General features: G+C 43.1%; 1 protein-coding gene across 4 annotated transcripts in view; it reads left to right on the top strand.

Moving 5' to 3' along the window:
* Positions 1-12,233: 12,233 nt before the first annotated feature.
* The window catches only part of LNX1 (ligand of numb-protein X 1), a 190,863-nt gene continuing 183,799 nt past the window's right edge, over positions 12,234-19,297 (top strand). For 2 of the 4 annotated variants that reach the window (XM_070791430.1, XM_019962749.2), the window contains exon 1: positions 12,234-12,657. The gene's annotated coding sequence lies outside the window, so the exon portion shown is untranslated. The remainder of the gene's footprint in view (positions 12,658-19,297) is intronic. The other 2 variants (XM_019962748.2, XM_070791428.1) reach the window with 1 other exon arrangement.

The raw sequence follows: 19,297 nt of genomic DNA, 5'->3' as shown, positions 1-19,297 counted from the left end.
CACAGTTCAGTTCAGTTTAGTTCAGTCGCTCAGTCGTGTCCGACTCTTTGTGACCCCAAGAACCGCAGCACGCCAGGCCTCCCTGTCCATCACCAACTCCCGGAGTTCACCCAAACTCTTGTCCATTGAGTTGGTGATGCCATCCAACCATCTCATCCTCTGTCATCCCTTTCTCCTCCTGCCCTCAGTCTTTCCCAGCATCAGGGTCTTTTTGAATGAGTCAGCTCTTCGCATCAGGTGGCCAAAGTATTGGAGTTTCAGCTTCAACATCAGTCCTTGCAATGAGCACCCAGGAGTGATCTCCTTTAGGATGGACTGGTTGGATCTCCTTGCTGTCCAAGGGACTCTCAAGAGTCTTCTACAACACCACAGTTCAAAAGCATCGGTTCTTTGACGCTCAGCTTTCTTTATAGTCCAACTCTCACATCCACACATGACTACTGGAAAAACCATAGCCTTGACTAGAGGGTCGCTCAGGTCTCTCGCATTGCAGGCAGACTCTTTACCATCTGAGCCACCAGGGAAGTTCCTCTGACTAGAGGGAGGCACACCCAATAACTAACTATGGGACTCAGAGCGGGACAGGAGGGCCATGGGTCAGAAGGAGAATGGGGTGGGGGGAGATGCCGAGGGATTTTCACTTGTTCCCATATCTACCTCTGGGTTGTTGAGCTTTTTTTCTTTGATGAGGTTATTTTCATTTTTAGTGTGAGAAAACTATTACAGAGACTTAAAAATAAATAAGCAAGCAAACAAACACATGGATCCAAAATGCTAGCTAATCTCATTTTTATTCTCTAAGAACAAAGATTGTAAAGAATAATAAACAAACATTTGGGAGGAAATCTTGTTTGTTTCCACCCTCCATATGTTTTGCCTGGTCCAAAGCAGCTGTCATGGCATTGTTTACCCATGATGTGTGTGTGACTTGGGTTGGCTTCATGTCCTGGGCTCTGCAATTCTAAAATTAATAGGAGGCTAGCTAGGGAACTTCTCTGCCTTCAGTGCTATGGGGGGAAAGATTTGACTTCTTGGATTTGCTTGGTAAATCCTTTCTTCCATTTTAAGAGATAACTCTTTGTCTTATTTAGGGGTCAAATTCACTGAGATGCTGAGGTTGCTCTTTATCAACATGGTCATAGAGATACGTCCTATCTATCTATCTAAAGGAAATCAATCCTGGGTGTTCATTGCAAGGACTGATGTTGAAGCTGAAACTCTGGTATTTTGGCCACCTGATGCGAAGAGCTGACTCATTTGAAAAGATCCTGATGCTGGAAAAGATTGAAGGCAGGAGGAGAAGGGGACAACAGAGGATGAAATGGTTGGATTGCATCACCAACTCAATGGACAAGAGTTTGGATAAACTCTGGGAGTTGGTGATGGTCAGGGAGGCCTGGTGTGCTGTGGTTCATGGGTCACAAAGAGTCGGATATGACTGAGTGAACTGATCTACCTACCTACCTATCTTCAACCATCCAAGTCTTTTTCCTGTTAAGTAAGTTTAAAAACTTCCCAGCTAGTATATATGGAACATTGTAATTCACTAAAAGCTGAATACAAATGGAAATTGACAAATAACTGAGAAAACATCAAGCAGGAATCTCATGATTATTTATGACAGTTATGCTCTGATTCTTCTCTCAAGATTTCTTAGTTCTTTTTAAAATACAGTGTCAAAAAGAGTGGATATATGTATATGTGTAACAGGTTCACTTTGCTGTATACCTGCAACTAATACAATATTATAAATCAACTATACTCCAATAACGGAGAAGGCAATGGCAACCCACTCCAGTACTCTTGCCTGGCAAATCCCATGGACAGAGGAGCCTGGTAGGCTGTAATCCATGGGGTTGCTAGGAGTCGGACACAACTGAATGACTTCACTTACACTCTTTACTTTCATGCATTGGAGAAGGAAATGGCAACCCACTCCAGTGTTCTTGCCTGGAGAATCCCAGGGATGGGGTAGCCTGGTGGGCTGCCATCTCTGGGGTCACACAGAGTCAGACACGATTGAAGCGACTTAGCAGCAGCAGCAGCAGCATACTCCAATAAAATTTTTAAATGAAATCTCAAAACCCCAGGTTTTAATAATTAAATTTTCTGGGAGGCAGCATAATGTAGTAATGTTTCAGTCCAGTTGCTTTCAGTTACAAGTAACAGAATACCTCCATTAAAAGTGGTTTTAAACAGAAAGGAATTTAGTAATCTCACAAAACAATAATTTGAGAGGTAGGTGGGCAAGGACAGAGCTGAATCAGCAGATCAGCAGCATCATTAAGGATGGAAGTTCTTTTCCTCTCTCCATTCTGCCACCTTCAAGATTGGCAGCATAGCTGCAAAAATGCTGTTAACTTGCCAGGCAACACAGTTATGCCCCACAATATCTGGAAGAGAGAGATTGAAAAGATAGAGTCAGAGATTACTTGCCCAGCATCTTCTTCCATTAGGAGGGAAAGTCTTCCCCAGAAACCCCCCAGCTGATGTCTCCTGAGGTCTCATTGGCCAACACTGGGTCACATATTCTAGCTGCAAGGGAGGCAGGAAGAGAACACTACTCCAGTCCCTTCCAGGAAGGAAGAATGGCAGCCAAAAGGTCAGCCACACAGAGATTGACAGGATCAGAGCCTCTGGTACCAAACTGATGAGAATGCTGTCTCTTCCACTTAATACCACTGCAAACTTGAGCAAGTTACTCAATTACTCAGTACCTTAGTTTCTTCCTCTGCTGTGTGAAATAAATTCTACCATATATGTAAAGCCCTTTATAGTGTCTGCCATGTGCTGCCTTTTAGGCATCATGGTTATTTGCATATCTAGGATGACAGAGGGTCTCCTGGGGTTTGGAGTTCATCCAGATGCTCCCGCTGAAAATGTGACAGACAAGTTGGATTTAAGTTGCTGTGATGTTAAATTCTTATAGGACCCTAACCACAATGGCTGTCTTCAATTCTTCAGACTTAATGCTTAATATTGTCATATATTTTTAAAAGCTTTTAGCTGACAGCCTTGTCTATTAAACTTATTTCCAAAAAAAGCTCTCAGAGATAGAAAGAGTGTCTTTGGGTCCTATGGGAGGTGCCAACCTCCTCCAAGACTCCATCTCTTCCTCTCTTGCATTACTTCTGTGTCTGACTTTTTAGTCTGTTCTCATTGCAGCTTAAAGCAGGCACCAGTTTCACACAGTCCTATACCTCATCTCAGCTCTGTTTCCCAATCCCCTGGCTTCAAATGAGGGCAAATTCAGGATGAGGACAGAAAGTAGCTATTAGGAGTTTCCTTTAAAATTTGATACACTGTTAAATGGAATGGAAATTGGTACAACCTTTCTGAAGTGCAATTTGACACATGAAATATTTAAATACATAATTCCCTTGACCCAGGAATTCCACTTCTATGCATGTATGCAAGAAATAAAATTCAAAAAGCATTGCTTGCTTTAGCAAAAAAAAAATTTTTAACAACCTAGATGTCCATGAATAGTAAATATGTTAAATAACTAGACCATTACCATAATATGAGATTGCTATATCGAACATTTTTTAAAACATGAGGAAGATCTTTATGTACTGACATGAAGGGATGCCTATAGTATATTATTGAGCTTAAAAACAACAAAATACAGACTCTTGTTTACCATATTGTATCAGTTGTCTATGGTTGCATAGTAAACCATTCCAAAGTTTGAGTTGGGCTCAGCAAGAACAGCCTGTCTTTACCGTATGTGCCGCTGGCTGGACTCACTCGTGTATCTGAGGCCTCGGCCGGTATGTCGGGGACAAGTCCCTCCCTCTTCCTTTTCTCTCATCCTCAAGGAGGTGAGTCCAGGATGCTCGCATGGCAGCAGCACTCCAAGAGGGTGGGAGCAGTGAAAGGAAACCTGGTCGCTTGGCTCAGGACCCTGACAGCATCATTTCCCCCAGTTTCTATTGGTCAGAGCAAGTTTCAAGGTCAGACCAGAATCAAGGAGTGGAGAGAGAGACTTCACCTCTTCATGGGAGTTGCTGTCTCAAAGGCATCATCCAAATGCCCTTCAACCATCCTCACTTCCTGAGACCCATGCCTCTGGGTCGCCCCTCCCTTATTGAACCTGGACTGTCTGTGGGACCAGCAGAATGTCTGAGTGTGTGTTGGAGTGTGACGTCAGAGGCTAGCTCACACCAGGTCTTGCAGCTTCCACCTTGGTCTCTTGGTCCTCTCCCTGTGGGGGAAGTCAGATGCCATTTCATGAGGAAATCCAGGCAGCCTGTGGAGAGGCCCGCATAGATAGGAAATGAGGCCTCCTGCCAACAACCGGCACGAGTATGTCAGCTGTGGGAGTGAGCCACCATGGAAGCCAATCCTCCAGCCCCGGTCAGGTGTGCAGGACTGTAGCCCCAGCCAAACTGTGACTACAGCCTCAGGAGAGCCCCTAAGCCCCCCAGAACCTAGAACTACTGCTCAAGCCACTCTTGTCCATGGAAGCTGAGAGAGAATAAATGATTAGTGTTTTTTTTAAGCCACTAAATATTAGAATAGCTTGTTATACAATGTTCAAGAATGAATGAGATGCAAATAATTCGTGGCTTCTGTGTGAGTGTGTATATACATAAATATACACAAAGATAAATGTTGTCTATCTATTTAATGTTTATCCCTAGAGACCAGGAATAAGGGTGTGTGTATGTTTGTGTGTGTGTGTTGTTGTCTGGCACTAAGGGGCAGGCAGACATACTTATGAATTAAGGCCCTTTTTTCCTTCAGACTTGTTTGAGTTTTTTACTAAGAAAGTTTACTTCTATAATTGTTTAAACAAAAACAATTTCCCTGCTATTTCAAAGCATTTGTATATACACATGAATATGAGCACCTGGGCTAGGTACAGAAGGAGGAGGTACAGATCCATGGAGGAGTCTTTAGAGAGGCCCCCTTGCACGATTGTTCTGGACACTTCAGTTCTAGTAATGGTGCCACATGCCCCCAGAACATCAGCACAGGCTTGCTCTACGGAGATGAACACTGTCCAACCAAGCATAGCATCGAGACTGCAGTAATAAGGCAACTCCAGTGAGATTTAAGCGTCCGTTTTCTTTTTAAATGAGATTTTCCCAAAAAGACGACATCCAACCGAGTCACTGAAATGCAATTAGTACATACAGCTGGATTGAGTTTAGAACACTGAGAATCTGTTTGAAAAAAACACATGAAATGGGGTCCAGCTGTCTGAACTTTTTAGTTTTGTGAAATCCCACATTTAAAGACAAAACCCGCCTATATGTTTTCTGATTGTTTTTTCATTGCAACGTGGTTTTAAAAATCAACCAACCCGATCAATTCATCAGTGCAATTGACCAGGCCTCTTAAAAATAAGGAATCTAAAGCCTTTTGTCCCTTGAAAATAGACATAAATGTCATAGAATCCTGGGTTTTTTCCCTAAAGTCTGTGGTAACTCCATGCATTTCTGGATTGTAAGAAATCTGAATGCCTGTCACATCATTATTTCCATTCACAATATTTATTATTGCTATATTTATTTGTTATTTACCAAGTATTGACGGTATCCTCAGAGCTGGAAACAAAATTCCAGAGGAGACTATAGTTTTTGCCTAAAAGATTACAGTCTTGTCTTCTCCGTTGACTGTCCCAGAATGTACAATATTTACTCGCATGGCATTTTATATAGCCCTGAAAGAGGTAGTTTCCCCTCAAATGGATATATCTCTAACTTTTTAAAAAAGTATGTGGTAAAGAAATATATGTGTAAAGATGACATCTTCCTAACCCCTGGGAATCATAAACAGAACACTGAGAATTTCTAATATTTGTGACACAGTGGAAGAGTTCAAAGCCACGTGGTCTTTCTACTCAGGTTAAGTTTAGAAACATTTCAAAGAAAATTGGATTTTTCTTAATGTAACAACTCATTTTATTTATTTTTATTGCCCAACCTCTGCCCCCAAATCCAATTTAAGACAGTAATCTGGGGCACCTCATGTGTTTAAATATGAAAAAGAACATTTCTTCAGAGATTGCAAACAATTTTTCAAGGAACTGTTAGGAGAAATTCAGTGGTAAAGAATCTGCCTGCCAATGCAGAAGCTGCAGGAGACGTGGGTTCAATCCCTGAGTCAGGAAGATTCCCCTGGAGGAGAAAATGGCAACTCTCTCCAGTATTCTTGCCTAGAGAATCCCATGGACAGGGGAGCCTGGTAGGTTACAGTCCATGGGGTCTCAAACAGTTGGACATGACTGTGACTACACATGCATGCATGTACACACAGCCACTGCCCAGTAATTTGGGATTTCTGGTGTGCAGGTTTGAGAGCTACATATCTAATTCATGTGCCTAGCACCAGGACCTGCCGTGGTTTTGAGCAAGCCCCCTATATCCTTCTAGCCTATTCCCTTCAATGACGTGATACTTATTTGTGAGCAGAGCTTTGTAAAACTATGATTACACGGATGACAACATGTGGAGTCAGGATGCATGGCTGTGTGAATTTGTTTGGGTTAACTCAAGGGCAAAGCTGATTCATATAAAATTCCTCAGGGAGTTTTCCTGGGTTTTGTTGAAAAATCTAGGATGTAGAAAGACTTCATTTTAACCCTGATTTTGGAGGCTTAATAACTGGCAAACACTTGATGTACACACTTTATAACTCAAGTGTTAGATTTATTTTCACATATATTTTACACATAGATATAGAAAAGTTGTTTATGAGGGGCTTCCCTGGTAGTCCAGTCATTAACAGTCCACCTTGTAATGCAAGAGATGTAGGTTTGATCCCTGGTCTGAGAAGATTCCACATGTCATGGAGCAACTAAGCCTGTGCGCCTCCATTACTGAGCCCTCGCTCTGGAGCCCATGAGCCACAACTAGAGAACTAAACTAAACTCACTAAAACTGAGACTCAATGCAGCCAAATAAATATATATTTTTTTAATGGACGTGATTTTTTTTTAAGTTGTTTATGAAATAAAAAAGTTAAAATACAACACAAATTACTGATTCTGGTTGAGGACAGACATCTAGAGCAAGGGGGATCTTGATACAGCGTCTGCTTTCTAAGGAGGTAGATTGAGAACGAAGGATTCCTGCCACCTTCCCTGAACTATAAGACCCACAGGAGTCTGACTCTTCCAGCCAACGAGAGGGAAGAAAATGGAAGCAAGAAAGCAGAGGCCTGTGTCCACTGGCCTGGCATCCCCACACCCCCTGCCTCTAACGGGGAGATAGGGGCTGCATAGTCACCACCTCCCTTCATCCGAGTCTTGCCAGACAAGATCCAGGAGGCAAAGGAAAAGAGGTCTTTGCTTTTCAATGCAGCAGCCAAGTACCTGGCATAGGGGGCCCAGGAAGGACCTTCTCACCCTGTCTTTCCAATCAGATTGGCCATCACTTCTCCTCTTGGGAGCAGCACCAGGAAAGCTGGTGGGAGGGTAGCTAGAAGTACGGTTCTAGATTGCTCCTTCCTGGGGAATGAGTCACAGGTTCCTTCTGAAATATGAACAGGAAAATAAATGTTTCCTGGCTGTGCCTCAACACCAGTAAATAAAATGCCTGTGAGAATAAATTATCTCATGGGCCTCCCCAATGCCATCCAACACATGCTCACCAGGACCCAAATTCAACGAGCAGTCAGGGAGGGTGTGGCTGGTGATGAGTCTCCATATTTTAGAAAATTTACAAGAAACACAAAACGCTCTCCTGCTTAGAAGTTTGGTTTTTTTATTTGGGTTTTTTGGGGGTATGTTGGTTGTTAGAGAATTTGGAACAGATTTTTCCATATAAACTGATGTTCTAAATCTAAATGGTGTTTAGCTTCCCGAAGCTGGCCCCCCAAAGTTTTTATAGTAGTACAGTCTGTGCCTTATTGTTTTCATGGGAAATTAATTACAAAGTTAACACAGTCAGAAATGCATTAGTCCTGGGTCCACACCAGTCCACCCACTTCTCCCCCGACATCTCCCTGGGCCATGTGGTGGCACTCCCAGATGTAATAGCCAGTGGTCCCTCGGAAGGGAGAACGTGGTTAGATTCTCTGAGACCACAGTTCTTTGCTAATTCTCTACATCTACAAATTCTATCTGTGTCTGAATAAGAACTAGTAAGTACCGCTCAATAGCTATTTAACAAACTCTTCCTTAAGTGATCTGAATTGAGAGGAAAAGATTTTTCTCATTCAACTACTCATTCCTTCATTCAACTTAAAAAAAATTTGGAACCTGGACGTGTAGTTGTGAACCAAACAGATATAGTTCCTGCTGTCCTAGTTGTAGGTGGAGGGGTGGACATAGGAGGGTAAACTATATAAGTTCTATATTAAGGAAATAGGCAAATAAATTATATACTTACAAATCACATCAAGTACTACAAAGAAAATAGGTGTTGGGAGGATATGACTCTAGGAAATGACACTTGCCCTGAGACCTGAAAGATGAAAGAGGAAGGAAGAGAGTGAGTTTGTGTGCTGTTGGCAGAAGATCTGGGAATGGGGGTGTGAAGGTCAGTACACGCCAGCCCAAGATTAGCAAAGCTCTGAGTTGGAGAAAAGTTTGGAGTGTTCAAGAAACTGACAGTAAGCTAGTGTTGCCAAGGCAATGTTGGAGAGGTGAGTGGGGATCAAATTATGCCAAGACTAGCTGGCCAGTTCAGAGATTTTATATTTCCTCCTTATTGCACTGGAAAGCCTTGAGGCTTTTAGGTAAGTTAATGGCCTCATCTGACTTATCTTTGAAAAATCTACTCTGGCTGGAATGTGGAGCATAGATTTGGTTAGGGGGGCAACATGGGCAGCAAGAAGACCAGCTAGGAGCCAAGACGAGGGCTAAAGTTGGGGTCGGCATTTGTGGTGGTAGGAATTTTGAATAGAAAGTTGCAGTTGATATCAATTTCGGAGATGAGATTGACAGAACAGACTCATGGGTTGGGTGTGGGACTGGAGGGAGAGACTGGAGCACTTGGGTGGCTGAAAAGATCATTGACTAAGCTGGAAGCAGCAGCTGTTGCTGCTAAGTCACTTCAGTCATGTCCGACTCTGTGTGACCCCATAGATGGCAGCCCACCAGGCTCCTGTGTCCCTGGGATTCTCCAGGCAAGAATACTGGAGTGGGTTGCCATTTTTCTTCTCCATGGAAGCAGCAGGAGGGGCAGAAAGAGGTAGAAGACTTGGCTTTGGCTGAGTGGAGTTGGAGATGGCAGTGACATTCTGAGAACATGGTTGGAAACTCAGAAGAGAGTTCTGAGCCAGAGATCCAAATATGGGAGTTGCTGGCACAGAGATGGTGTTTAAAGCCTCAGGGTGGAACTTTGCACTCCTCATGGCCTCTCCCATTTGCAGGCACAGGTGGACAAACTATCAGTGATGTGCGTGGAGGATAAGGAAAGCAATCAGGCCATAATGGTCTAAGGAAACCGTTTTCTGCCTCCTATTTTGATAAATCCACGTTCACCCTGAGCATCTTGTAAGCATACAAAAGAGCCTAAAAGAAAGCTAGTTCAGGTTCTGATTTCTTGATCACAGAATACTGAAATATGGAGGGGAGAGATAAATTAGGAAGTGGGGAATAACACATACATGCTATCATGTAGAACATAGATAAATAATAAGGACCTACTGTATACCACAGGAACTATTCTCAATATTTGGTTAAAAAATCTACGTGGAAAAAGAATCTGAAAAAAAAAAAATATATATATATAACTGAATCACTTTGCTGTGAAACTATCACCCGAAACGAATACAACAATGTAAATCAACTATACTTAGATAAAAAATAAAAAGAATCCTGAAATAGCTCCTCTAGCATTTTACATAATTCAGTTTTAATATTCCTCCTTCAAAATGCACCAAAAATGAGGACATTTTCTCTGCATACAAGTGGACACGTTACTTTTAGGGACACTAACAATGGCCATGTTTCCTTGCATGGCAAAGTTGTGCTTGCTTTCCCATAATAATTAAAATCCGTGAGGACTCTAATTGCATCTGGATGTCTCTGCTGAGTTGGAACCTGTCACTCATCTAGAGCATCCCACACCAAACGGAAAGGACACGCTGAAGCCATGGCATTTGAGCAGACCCAGGTCCCACATTGTGAGCTGCCAGGGAGTGAGTAATTCTGGCCTTGGAAAGGGCACATTTGTAAAGCTAAATTAATACGTCCTGTTTTTCATCTGTGACTTCTCTCTGTTTCCAGTTTTAAACAGTCAGCTGCCTTGGTTACATGACCATGCAAAAAAAAAAAAATGGGGTGGGGGGAGGTTTGTATGTTTATTGTCAATCCCAGAATGGACTCAACTCTTGGAACCAACTCAATCAGTACTGATCCAGATGCTCAAAGGAGAGGAAGGAGAAATAAAATCCATCTACCTCATTACCTTTCTGAATTGAAACCCCCAAAGTATCTGACAGTCCCCAAGTCTGCTATCTTTATTCCCTGGTGGTGAAAAGCTGTGAAGCAGATGAGGAACATGAAAGCTTTCATTACATCAGCTCCTTCCAACATTTTGGTTTTCATTTCATACGATAAGGTTGAAAGGCCCATTTGACTGTTATAAATTGCCCTTCCTCATCAAAGAACTCCAAGACCAGAGTCTGTAAACATATCTGGACACTGTGTTTAGTTGTAAACCACTGGGAAAGAAAAATGAAATGACATCTAAACTAAAAGCCCGGCCCCTTTCCAATCTTCTTTTTTTATTGCTATAAACCCAGTAAATAAGTCTTTAGTTTCTGTTGAGAATGAAAGCTGACCAACCTCAGACTTAAAGGCATATGTGGCCCCAGAGCAAAGTACCCCCAAGCTCCACAAAACCAAACCCAAGTGTCCCATGCACAAGCAGAGGCCCTGATGTCGCAAGTTCTATATTTACAAAAACGGACAACTTAGACATCGCTGGGAGGCATCTCCTTTTCTCCTAATTAAAGGTTTTACTTTCCTTTGACCAGCGGCCAGTTGCCCTAGGTAACTGCGCAGGAGAGCTACATGCTAACAGAAGTAAAGATGAGGCAAAAAAAAAAAAATGTTGCAGCAGGACCTGAGGACTGAAAATACATGTGCTGATTTCTTCTCATCAGGCAGAAGTTTCCAAGCTGGAACTTAAAATTATTCATCCCCTGGATTATTGATTAAAAGAAGCTTATAACTGTTAGGCTTCTAGAGTCAAAAAGACAAATTTGCGTGATCAGGCCATAACTGAAGCATACGCAGAGGCCAAGAGATTTACAGGGCCCTTCCTTCTGGGTCAGTCAGAATCACAGTGGAGAGCTGGGTGAAAGCAGCCAGCAGCACCCCCTTGGAGAAGAAGAGAGGGTGCACGCTAGGTGTGTCTTACGTACGAGTCGCATAAAGGTAGCACCACTTCGTAACTCCTGAAAGAGATCATTTAACTAAACGATGAGCCATGGTTCTGTTTAGAATTCTATTCCCGGGCCTAAGAGTTTGTTTAAGCAACTCTTTGGCCATCACAGGAGCTGTCAGCCCACCAAAGTGCTTAAGCTGACTGTTGGGAAAAGCAAGACTCAGAAGAGCATCCTTCCAGAAAGGCAATTTCTACATTTTTAACCAGTGGGATCACTGTGCAGGAGTGACTTAATCTCTCTAATCCTCATTTTCTTTGTCTACAAAATGGGAATGAGGATGATAGAATTATGTTGAGAATTAAATGAAACAACACAGTTTGAGGTCATTAGCACAGCACCTGGCAGACAACAAGCTCTCAATAAATGCTGGCGAAGATGCTGCCGCTGATGATGACCTTGACGTTGAAGAGCAAGTAGAGGAAAACTTTATTCAAGCAATAATCCTGTACCTTTAGAGGATGCCTTTGAAAGTCTTACCTGTGTCTTTAAAAGTCTTGGTTTGTGTCAGCCATAAACTTGCTCATTCTTTTTCTTTGGCTACAAACGTTTGCCAGTGTTTGGTTACAAGAGATGCTGCCTATGGAAAAATCTTTGAAAGATTTGGCAAGGCATTGGAGCGAGTCAGGATTGCCTGATTGGTCCAACATAGATTTCACACTTCTGATAGAAATGCACACTTCTTTGCATATTTAAAATTTTTTAAATGCCTGGGGCAATTAAAAAATGTCTGGGGCCCCTTCAGGCAGCGGCCAGCTCCTGCCTCTTTAGGAAGTGATCCCAGCGTGATGATGTCCCAGCCTGGTGATGACCTGGAGGGGTAATGACCCTGTGTTTATTTCCTTGTTGATTTCCCTTCCCTGGCTCCAAGCTCATTTTCCCATTGCCTGCAGGAAAACAACATCCAGGGGTGCGGTAGGCCTGACTTGGCAGCCCTAAAGGTGAACAAAAGGACCCTGGCTCTGGCAGAGAGCAGAAGGAAGTTGGAGGGAGCCTCAGCCCATCCAAACCAGAACAGACACGTTGATGCTCTTGAGCGGCTGCTCAGTGGGAGCCATTCTCCCTGGAAGCTCCCCAGAGGCTGCTCTCGGGTTTATGGCTCAGTTCTGTGCAGAGCCTGCAGCAGGGGCAGGGCATGCACTGATTGAGTCCAAGGTGGAGTGGATCTCATTCGTGTCTGGAAGACGGGGCACGGGAAAGAGAAGGGAAATTTTCCCGGGCTACTGCTGAGTCAGAAAAACTCAGTTCCCAAATGGACTTTACCCGGAGGCCTCACACGGCTGAAAACTGATCCACAATGCAGCAAAGGTAAGAGGCCTGCCACCTCCAGAGGGCTGCGTCTCAGGCAATTGAAGAAAACTTTGTCCCTGACTCTCCTAGCCCAGCCCCCACCCCACTCCTTCCGTACACCACACACACACACACACACACACACACACACACACACACACACACACACACAGGTTAAGGAGAACTTGTTAAGGAGAGCCTAGAAATATTTTCAACACTCTAGAAAGGCCTCAGGACATTTACTGTCTTTATGTTCAAGGATACCATTTCCTTGACTTTCAAAAATAAAAACTACTTTTTTATTTCATTTTTCACTGGCCAAATTGGTCAGTTAAAATGTAAGTAATCCCAGTAATGGTGACTGGGTTTCAATAACATTATTCTTTATCCAGTATTCAAAACACATTCACGTGTTTTTTCCCATTTCTGTGGTAGAAATAGGCATTTCTGTTACTATTTTACCCACAGAGGCACTTAGGTGCAGAGAAATTGTGACCTGCCCAGCAGTGTGTAGGAAAGTGACAGACAGCTCATCTTGTCTCCATTCCTGCCTCTCTTCAGTAGAATGGTGACTCTACTTTCTAAACCAAATGCCAAGACTGCACTGTCTGTTGCATATTCTGGCAAATGGTCTGATGAGAGGATAGAATTTTAGCAACTGGAACTCTCCTGGATAATCCAGAAATGGAGAGTCACAGTATCCAGGACAATACGCCACTGTGTCATGTATCCTTATTCACTTCCATCCCTGGACACTGAAGCCAGTTCAACAGATATTGATAAGTGATGGCCCCAGTGCCCAGTTCTGGGTCCCACATCAGTGCAAGGTGCAGACCCTATGCCCAGCGGGTGCTGAAGGAGGCAGAGTGGAGGCTGGGGGAGGGGGTGTGAGTGAGAAAGCTCTCCGTGAGAGGGGAGCTTCACACTCGGGCTTAGCATGCTGAAGGAGAGGTTTCAGATCAGCACAGCCCCCGAGTAGGGAGGGAGTGTACATTCACAGCAAGACTACAGCAGCAGGGCAGGAGGTGAAGAGCACAGACTGAAGAATTAGACCATCCAGGGGTGAATCCTGGTTCCACCACCTACTAGCTCTGTTGTTGCTGTTGTTCATAAGTCATGTCCGACTCTTTGTGACCCGGTGGACTGCAGCACACCAGGCTTCCCTGTCCTTCACTATCTCCTGGAGTTTGCTCAGACTCAAGTGCATTGAGTCATTGATGCCATCCAACCATCTCATCCTCTGCTGCCCCCTTCTCCTCCTGTCTTTAATCTTTCCCAGCATCAGGGTCTTTTCCAATGAGTTGGCTCTTTGCATTAGGTGACCAAAGTATTGGAGCTTCATCTTTATGTCTGGGGTAATTCAGGTAACACCTCTGACCTCAGTTTTTGGACATGTAAAATGAGAACAACTGGTGATACCTACCTTAAGGAGTTGTTGTTGTTTTTTTAATTTAAATTTATTTATTTTAATTAGAGGCTAATTAAAAAAGTATAAATGAGATAACACGTGTGAAATCTTTGCTGGCACACAAGTGTTCAATACATAGTAACTGGCTCCATGGGAGATGCCAGGGATAAAGACAAGAGGAGCCCTACCCTCAATTTGATCACAAGATCATGAGTTCCTTGTATGCCACTATCAATATATGCAGTGTGGTAAGGGCTGTGGGATCGCAGAGGAGGGATCCACTCAGTCTGGGAGATTCTGGATGGAGGTTCTGGGCAGCCTGTTGGGGGAGGTGGGGAGAAGTGACACAGCAGAGGCCCTGTGTGTAGGAGGGTGGCAGAGAACAGGACTGCGCTGATTTGATTTTGAACACCAACTTCATCCTCCCCCAGATGCCTCCACCTGTAAGGCTGCTGGGACTGCCATAACAGTACCACAGCCTGCATGGCTTAAACAACAGAAATGCATTTTGTCATAGTTCTGGAGCCCGAAGTCCAACATCAGGGTGAGGCCTTTCACCTTGGCTTGCAGACGGCCACCTTATTTCTGTGTCCTCACGTGGTCATTCCTCTTTAAGGAGAGTGTCTGTCTCTGTATGTCCACATTTCATCTTCTTAAGAGAGACGGTCATTAGTTGGATTAGAGTCTACCCTCAAGGCCTGTCTTTAACTCAGTCACCTCTCTCAGGGCCCTATCTCCAAATCCAGCCACATTCTGAGATATGGGACTTCAGCATATGAATTTGGGGGGATACAATTCACCCCATAATGCTGAGGCTGTTACTAAGACTTCCCAGGCCTTACTTCCTCATTTATAAGATGAGGACGATTTACTTAACAAGGAGAACCATTGTAATGATTATAAGAAGAATCTGTGAAGCATCTGTCCTAGTTTCTGGCCCTTAGAAGGTGCACAGTAAGCAGTGGTGGTTACTATCAGCCCTTTAGGCCAAGTCTCAAAAGAACATAGGGTCCCCTGCACAATCCATGCTCCAGATGGACATTGGAGAACTGGCCCTTAGGTATCCTGCAGACTTTATGACAGGGCAAGGGGGTATTCAGTGCTTCCACTTCCTTGGTTCTGGCAGAAAGCCCATCATGAGATAAGTCAAGTGGCTGGCATGTGTCCTACAGAAACTGTGTTCTCTCTGTCTAGTTATTCAAGAATCCAGATGCCCATTCTTTACTAAATGACTTGGATGAGAACGTCCATCTCTGCACCTCAGCAGAGGAACAACACTTGGCAGATACACCCTGACTCTACTCCTGGGGCAGCCACTCCAAGCTCTGTCCACCCAAGGCAGGCCCCAGGTACCTGTGTCCTGGCAAGTCTGGAAAACAGTATCATTCCAACCTACATCACTAGGTATAGATATATTATTTTGAAAAATCTCAAATTTACAGAAGAGTTGCCAGTATAATACGGTACAAAAAATTCTATAATGTATTTTTCCTGAACCCTTTGAGAATAAGCTGCCAAAGAGATGCCTCATCTTCCACAAATACTTGAGTGTGCATTTCCCATACACAGCACATCTCCCACACAACCACAAAACCAGGAGCTTAATGTTGATACATTACTATTATCTAATCCTCAGACTCTAGGAAGTTTTCATTAATTGTCATTGGATCCTCAGACCAGTTCAAGTTCTTGTTACTTGTCCCCAAAATATTCTTTATAGCAAAAAGAGTACTTTCAAATCAAGTGTTGCATTTAGTTGTCACAGGTCCTTAATCTACTTCAACATAGACCCTTTCCTCAGTATTTCCTTCACTTTCATGACCTTGACAGTTTTTTTTTTTTTTTTAAATACTGGCTGGTTATTCTGTAGAATGTTCCTCTCTTGGAATTTATCTGAGTTTTCTCACACTTAGATTCAGGTTCTACAACTTTGGCAAGAATATCACAGAAGTGATGCCATACTCTTCTCATTGCATCCTATTAGATGGCAAAAGATTTTAAATTCTTTTGAGAATTTCACTGAGGCCCCAGTCTCCAAATAGGAGATCACTGAGAGTAGTTGGTTAAAGTGATATCTTCTAGGGATCTCCACTGGAAAGTTCCTCTTCCTCCTTTTTTAAATTCATAAGTGTTCTGTAGAAAAGGACCTTGAAATTATGTAAAATCTCATTCCCATAAAACTGTCAATGTGTCCTTTTGATATGTTCCCATCATTATTTGCACTTCCTTACTTCCTGTTACAATGAGATGTTCCAGCCTTATAGTCAAGGAGCTCTGGTTCCATTTAGTGGGAAATTATTTAGAATCCAAATTCTCACTGTTAGGTAGGCTCATTGCTGCATTAGGTATTGCTGTTCCCCGACTCTTTCAGTAGAAGAGCTAGGGTGTATAAGTGCATGTGTGTGTGTGTGTGTGTGTGTGTGTGTGTGTATCTATGATTTGTATGCATTGAAAACCAGAATTTCACTCATACTTTCAATTCCAATCCAACCCCTGATGTTTCTTTCTAGCTTTCTCCCTTTCTATATTGTAAGTCCCTTCTCTCACATTACAGAGCTTGGTTTCCATTATCTTAATATACTTGCTTGTTTGATCAATCCCCTGAATGTAACCAACCGCTATCATGACCACTGCTGTCACGACCTTCCCTACAGGTGCCCTCCTCATCCCGCTGGGATTCTGACACTCGAGCCAGGCTGTCCCTCCAGAGGAACCCCTTCCTCTGCCCATCCAGGGTCTGGCCCTTGTGCAGGGCAGCCCCTGTAGGTGGTTAATCTCCTTACTTTATCTGGGCCAGCATACCCTCTCCACCTCCCACGTGGGTGATTACCTTACCCCGTTAATGGCCTTAAGTATTATACTAAATTAGGAAGAGAAGAGAAGATGAAGAAGACATTCATTCAATTTTAACATTTTTTTAAAAACTTGGAAGTGGCTCTATGACCCATGGTATGCATTTGTATGTATGTAAGCATTGTCAGTCTCTTTGATTAGTGGGGAGCAGTCTCTGCCATATGAATCAGGCACATGTTTTCAGTACTAGCACTGAAGGCATGGGGTTCACACCACTGATTCAATTCCATTCCAGAACTCTCCAGTCTACATAGATGTGGACTTCCCACCCCACTGTCTGCTCAGGGTACCAACAACATTTCTAGGGTGAAAGCTACTATTTGGACAATCATTGCTCCATCTTCTACACCAAGTCCCAGTCTGGGCTCTGCCTCCTTTATTTCCTTAAGACCAGGTACCAAGCATTTACTACGAATCAAGTACTTAGCTAGGTTGGGACACAGAGATTTAAAACCTTGTTCTCTACCCTCAGGGAACTCTCCGTCCACCGTGAGAAACAGATAAGAGTCAGTTACAATTCCATGTAGCAAAGTGCAATGTGAGCTGTCGGAACAGCCAGCCACAGGAAGACATAGGTGTCCCCAGACAGGGAAGGCAGAGAGGGGATACCCAAGGGGAACCCTGATGGGGGATTAACAAGGTGGGACAGGCAGGAAGGAAGACACAGGGAGAGTTGTGTAGAGGGCCAGAGGTGAGGGGAGAGCTGGAAAGGCAGATGCAGGCTGTGGAGGTGGGCACACACTCCAGGTTAATATGCCTGGATTTTAGACTTTAGGACAAGAGGCTCTGAAGCCCAGCATTCTGGGTTCAAATCCTGGCTCTGCCACTTACTAGCTGTTTGATCTTAAGCAAGTGACTGCCCTGTGCCTCAGTTTCCTTGACTGTAAAACCAGAGATTATAGTCATGCTTATCTCATGGAATTGATATAATGATTAGTTATTTTATATAGCACACAGAAAAAAACTTAGCATATAAACAGCAAGTAATAAATATTAGGTGTTATTATCATTTCCCAATAGATGGCTCAAAAGAGATTGTGGTAGTTTAATCGCTCAGTTGTGTCTGACTCTTGCAACCCCCGTGGACTGTAGCCCACCAGGCTCATCTGCTCATGGGATTTCCCAGGCAAGAATACTGGAGTTGGTTGCCATTTCCTTCTTCAGGGGCTCTTCCTGACCCAGTAATTGAACCTGGGTCTCCTGCATTGCAGGCAGATTCTTTACTGACTGAGCTACGAGAGACTGGCAAAGCCAAGGCAGCAAACATATCATTAGTTAAAAGAAAGAAGAGTTTTTAAAAATAGATACTGGCATTTCAAAAGAAACTCTATGCTGCTATTTTGGAAAAATCAGGACTTTGTTGTCTTTCTAGAAGCATATTTTGTGGTTTACTGTTGTTTTTCCTTTGCCATACTTGGAGGGATGGGGGACCACCATAATCTTTCCATTGTTGCAGGAATGGTCCCAGAGAGGTGTTACAGAGAGACCCACTGTGGAGACCTCCTCTCGTATTTCACTTAATATGTAGCATTCTCAAGGTTCATTCAGGTTGTGGTAGGTGTCAGAATTTCCTTCCTTTTTAAGTCTGAGTAGTATTCCATTATATGTTTATACCCTATTTTATTTATTCATTAATCTGTTCATGGATATTTGAGTTTCTTTCATCCCATGGCTATTGTGAATAATGCTTCTATAAACATGGTGTACAAATATCTGTTTGGTTTCCTGTTTTCAGTTATTTTGGACATATACTCAGAAACAGAATTGCTGGTTCAGATTGTAATTCTATTTATAAGTCTTTGAGGAGTCACCACACCAATTCCCCATTTTCCTTAAGTGTTCTTGCTCATTCCTGGAAGTGGGGTTGTCGGCAAGCTGGTTCCTTCAAGGGAATGAGGGTGGGAGTTGATAAGTGGATTGAGCTGCAGGGTTGGCTTAGGTGGTCTGCCTAACACCTTGGTGGTGCTGTGTGCAAAGATCATGTGTAGTACCCTGCTTTTGCTCCTGGCACTTCAAAAGTGGAAATTAGGTTTTAGCCTTTTTATTTTTTTTAATTTTTATTTTATATTGGAATACAGTTGATTTGCAGTGTAATGTTAGTTTTAAGTGTACAGCAAAGTGACTTAGTTACATATATACTTTTATCTATTCTTTTTCAGGTTCTTTTCCCATATAGATTATTACAGAGTATTGAGTAGAGTTCCTTTTGTTATAGAGTAAGTCCTTGTTGGTTATCTCTTTTATATATAGTAGTATGTATATATTAATCCCTACTTCCTAATGTATCCCTCCCCTCCCAAACTTTCCTCTTTGATAACCATAGGTTTATTTTCTAAGCCTGAATCTGTTTCTCTTCTGTGTTATGTTCATTTCTATCATTTTCTTAGATTCCATATG

Source organism: Bos indicus, chromosome 6 (genome assembly GCF_029378745.1).
Source record: "Bos indicus isolate NIAB-ARS_2022 breed Sahiwal x Tharparkar chromosome 6, NIAB-ARS_B.indTharparkar_mat_pri_1.0, whole genome shotgun sequence".
Classification (NCBI taxonomy): domain Eukaryota; kingdom Metazoa; phylum Chordata; class Mammalia; order Artiodactyla; family Bovidae; genus Bos; species Bos indicus.
Note: the sequence above shows the minus strand (reverse complement) of the source record. Positions and strands in the feature narration are given on the sequence as shown.